At 36.2% G+C, this 5518-nt stretch overlaps 1 pseudogene; it reads right to left on the bottom strand.

Moving 5' to 3' along the window:
• LOC144237466 (chromobox protein homolog 3 pseudogene) overlaps positions 1-5518 on the bottom strand; it is an 8955-nt pseudogene that overhangs the window by 1411 nt on the left and 2026 nt on the right.

Here is a 5518-nt window from a genome sequence, read left to right on the forward strand (position 1 = left end):
AGCAGTTCTGGGTTCTGGGTCTGCAGCATCTCCCCCTTTATTTATTTTTAATGGACTTTTTGTCCTGCAAAGCCTTAAATTTTTTAAAGTAATTAAATATGTCAATATTTTATTTATTGCATCTTCATTTTGAGACATAATTAGAAAGATTTCTCCTCATACACAGGGTATAGAAGAATCTAGCCATATTTTCTTCTAATACTTGTGTTGTTTCTGATTTTGCATGTAGATCTGACCCATTTGGAATCTGTGGTATCTTTGCCCAACTGGTGTTTTGGTTATCTATCGATGTATAACAAACTACCCCTAAACTTAGTGGCTTAAAATGATATTCATTTTATTAGCTTCCATAGCTGTGTGTGAAGGAAGATTCGACTCAGCTGGGCAGTTCCACTAATCTTGTCTCTGGTTCTCATGTATACTTTCAGTACTTGATGGCTGGGACTGGAGTCCTGTAAAGGTTTCATTTCAATGCTAGGAAGTCAGGGCATCTCTCCTTCTGCATGTACTTCCAGGGCCTCTTTCTCCATGTGGCTTCTCCATCTAGTCTTTGCAGTCAGGTAGCTGAATTGCTTCTATCTCTTTTATTCCTTTTCTTTTTTAAAAAGTTTTTATTGTGATTGGCTTCATATATCATAAAATTCACCTATATATAGTTCATATATATATATGTGTGTGTGTGTGTATATATATATAGTTCAGTGGTTTTCAGTACAATCATAGAGTTGTACAATCATCACCACAATCTAATTTGTAAGTACTTTTAACATCCCTGAAAGAAACCCTACACTCATTAGCAGTCACTCCTCATTTCTGCTGCAGCCTTCATCCCTGTTCAGGCCTCAATCACTGATCTACTTTTCTGTATGTATGAATTTGTCAATTCTGAATATTTCATACCAAAGGAATAATACAATATTTAGGTTTTTTGACCAGCATCTTTTACTTAGAATAATGTTTCAAGATTCATCCATATTATAGCATGCATCAGAATTTCATTCCTTTTTATAAACAAATAATATTGCATTGTATGGTGACATTACAATTTGTTTACCCAGTTATCTGTTGGTGGACATTTAGGCTGTTTCCACTTTTCAGCTATTATGAATAATGCTTCTATAAACATCTTTGTAAAGTTTTTGTTCAGACTTATGTTTTGATTTCTCAAGTATACACCTAAGAGTGGAATTACTAGGTCATTGTTTTTTAAATGCCATTAAATTTTTTTTTTTCATGATGATAACCCTATTCTTTAATCTTCATCTCCTTTTATCCTCAATCCCCTACCCCTTTCCCTCTGGTAACCATCAGTTTGTTTTCTATAATAAAGAGTCTGTTTCTTGGTGAGTCTCTCTTTTTTTCTCTTTACTCATTTATTTCTTTTTTAAAAAAATATTTTTAATGTTTATTTATTTTTGAGAGACAGAGCATGGGAGGGGGGGCAGAGAGAAGGAGACACAGAATACAAAGCAGGATACAGTCTCTCAGAGGTCAGCACAGAGCCTGTCACAGGGCTCGAACTTGTGAACTGTGAGATAATGACCTGAGCTGAAGTCGGACGCTCAACTAACTGAACCACCCAGGTGCCCCTCATTTATTTCTTAAATTCCATAGATAAGTGAGATCATATGGCACTTATCTGTGACTGACTTACTTCACTTAGCATTAGTCTCCATATAGTTTATCCATATAGTTGCAAATGTTAAGATTTGGTTCTTTTTCATTGCTAAATAGTATTCCTGTGTGTGTGTGTCACACACACACACACACATACCAACACACATACATACCAATTCTTTATCCATTCATCTATCAATGTACACTTAGACTGCTTCCATAGTTTGGCTATTGTAAATACTGCTGCAGTAAACATAGGAGTGCATGTATCTCTTTGAATTAGTGTTTTTTGGGGGTGCCTGGGATGCTTAGTTGGTTAAGTATCTGACTCTTAGTTTCAGCTCAGGACATTATCTCATGGTTCATGGGATCAAGCACAGAGCCTGCTTGGTATTCTCTCTCCTTATCTTTCTACCCCTCCCCCACTCATTCTCTCTCTCTCTCTCTCTCTCTGAATAAATAAATAAAAATAAATTGATTAGTGGGTTTTTTTGTGGGTTTGTTTTGTATGAATACACAGTAGTGCAATTGCTGGATCATATGGCAGTTCAATTTTTTACTTCTTGACGAAACTCCCTACTATATTCCAGAGTGGCTTTACAAATTTGTGTTTCCACCAATGGTGCACAGGGTCCTTTTTCTCCACATTGTTGTTTCTTGTGTTTTTGATTTTACCCATTCTGACAGGCATGAGGTGATATCTCATTGTAATTTTAATTTGTATTTCACTGATGATGAATGATGTTGGGCATCTTTTCATGTGTCTGTTGGCCATCTGGATGTCTACTTTGAAGAAACGTCTATTCAGGTCTTCTGCCCATTTTGTAATTGGATTATTTGTTTTTTGGGTGTTGAGTTACATCACTTTTTTTATATATTTTGGATATGAACATTTTATTAGATGTGTCATTTGCAAATATCTTCTCCCATCCAGTAGCTTCCTTTTAGTTGTGTTCGCTATTTCCTTCACTGTGCAGAAGCTTTTTTTTTTTTTTATCTTGATGTAGTCCCAATAGTTTATTCTTGCTTTTATTTCTCTTGCGCCAGGAGACATATCTAGAAAAGTATTTCTGGAGCGCCTGGGTGGCTCGGTCAGTTAAGCGTCCGACTTTGTCTCAGATCACGATCTCACGGTTTGTGGGTTCGAGCCGCGCGTCAGGCTCTGTGCTGAAAGCTAGCTCAGAGCCTGGAGCCTGTTTCAGATTCTGTATCTCCCCCTCTCTCTGACCCTTCCCTGTTCATGCTGTCTCTCTCTCTCTCTGTCTCAGAAATAAAACATTAAAAAAATTTTAGAAAAGTATTGCTACTGCCAATATCAGAGAGATTAGTGCCTGTGCTCTCGTCAAGGATTTTTATGATTTCAAGTCTCACATTTAGGTCTTTATTCTATTTTGAGTTTATTTTTGTATGTGGTCCAGTTTCATTCTTTTGCACGTGGCTATTCAGTTTTCCCAACACTCTTTGTTGAAGAGACTCTCTTTTTTCCTTTGGATATTCATCCCTCCTTGTTGAAGATTAATTGACCATATAATTATGGGTTCATTTCTGGGTTTTCTATTCTGTTTCATTGATTGATGTGTCTATTTTTGTGCCATACAGTTTTGGTTACTACAACTTTGTAATATAACTTTAAACCCAGAATTGCGATGCCTCCAGCTTTTCTTTTCTTTTTTAATTTTTTTCCCAGGCTTGATCTCATGACTCTGGGTCATGACCTGAGCTGAAGTCAAGAGTCAAATGTTCAACTAACTGAGCCACCCAGGTGGCCCCAGCTTTGCTTTTCTTTTTCAATACTGCTTTGGCTATTTGGGGTCTTTTGTAGTTCCATACAAATTTTATAATTATTCGTTCTAGCTCTGTGAAAAATGCTGTTGGTATTTTGATAGGGATTGCATTAAATGTATAGATTGCTTTGGGGAGTATAGACATTTTAACAATATTCATTCTTCCAATCCATGGAATTGATGGAATATAGATGGAATATCTTACCATTTCTTTGTGTTATATTCAATGATTTTTATCAGTGTTTTATGGTGTTTAGAGTACAGGTCTTTACCTCTTGAGTTAGGTTTATTCCTAGGTATTTTATTATTTTTGGTGCAATTGCAAATGATATTGCTGTCTTAATTTCTCTTTCTGTTGCTTCATTATTAGTATAGGAATGCAGATTTCTGTACATTGATTTTATATCCTGCAAATTTACGGAATTCATTTATCAGTTTAGTAGTTTTTTGGTAGAGTCTTCTGGGTTTTCTATGTATAATATCATGTCAAATGCATATAGTGAGAGTTTTACTTCTTTCTTACCAACTTGTATTCCTTTTTATTGCTTTATGTTGTCTAATTGCTGTGGCTAGGACTTTAAGTACTATGTTGAAGATAAGTGGTGAGAGTTGACATTCCTGTATTGTTCATGACCTTAGGGGAAAAGCTCTCAGTTTTTACCCTTTCAGTATGATGTTGTATGTTTTTTTAATATTTATTTATTTTTGAGAGACAGAGAACAAGCAGGGGAGGGGCAGAGAGAGGAGACACAGAATCTGAAGCAGGCCCCAGGCTCTGAGCTGTCAGCACAGAGCCCGATGCGGGGCTCAAACCCCAAACCATGAGATCATGACCTGAGCCAAAGTTGGAGGCTTAACTGACTAAACCACCAAGGCACCTCTCTTGACTGTTTTTCATATAAGGCCTTTATTATGTTGAAATATATTCCCTCTAGACCTACTTTGCAGAGGGCTTTAATTACGAATGGATGTTATACTTTGTCAAATGCTTTTACTGCATCTATTGAAGTGATCATATGATTTTTATCCTTTTTCTTATTGATGTGACATATCACATTGGTTGTTTTGTGAATACTGAAGCACCTTTGCATCCTGGGAATAACTCCCACTTGGTTGTAGTGTATTGATTTTTTAAATATGTTGTTGGATTCAGTGCTAATATTTTGTGAGGCATTTGCATCTATTATTTGTGACTTAAAGGACTTAAAAGGAGCTTTCAAAATTTCATTCCCAAAGGCCCCTTAAAAATAAGAGATTCATCTTTCCAGACAGGTTTAGGTAGAGTTAGGCCTAGAAGGAAGAGAGTAGATGAGACCTCTCCGAACTCAAGCAGCCCTGTAACTCTAAAAAGGGCCTTAACTCTGTGAACTCCACAGATGGAATAAGGTAAATGTGCCACTTATAATTACTATCCTGATCCATCCACAGATGCTGACTTTTGCCATGTGATGCTCACAAAGCACCATTCAGCATAATATATAAAGAAGCCATTATATGTCTTTTGGATGGGCACACTTGAGATAAAATGGGAGGAAGGAGGAAATGTTTTGGATAATAATAAAAAATTATATATAGCAACAAAAAATTTAAAGTGAAAAATAAATTATCAAAGTTTTGTTTTTTTCCTTCACACTTTCTCCTGACAGAAGTGATAGCTCCATCTCTTCCAAAAAAGAAAGGAAACAAAGAGATAAAGAAAGAAAAAAGAAAAAGAAACCTCAGAGAGAGGAATCGTTTCTTTTTTTTTTTCCTTAAGTAGTTTATTGTCAAGTTGGTTTCCATACAACACCTAGTGCTCATCCCCACAAGTGCCCCCATCGTTTCTTAACGGACACATTGGGAGTTATATTTAGCTTTGGTAAAACAGTGGTTTTCAGAGACTAATATCCTATTAGACCTAATGTAAGCATAGCATTGTTTCTATTACTTGTATATAGTTCAATGTTCTTACAGAATCTAGGGATTCTTCACCTATCTCCAGGCCTCAAGAATTCTACATCAGCTTTTGTCTTGTAGCCAGAAAAAGACTAATCAAGTCATAACAAGTACCCCTGGTCCGATTTCAGAGCCACTCTAAACCTGTGTCTCAACTCCCAGTCACTTCCTTTTTTATTGGT

This window comes from Crocuta crocuta, unplaced genomic scaffold (genome assembly GCF_008692635.1).
Source record: "Crocuta crocuta isolate KB4526 unplaced genomic scaffold, BGI_CrCroc_1.0 scaffold779, whole genome shotgun sequence".
NCBI classification, from domain to species: Eukaryota; Metazoa; Chordata; class Mammalia; order Carnivora; family Hyaenidae; genus Crocuta; species Crocuta crocuta.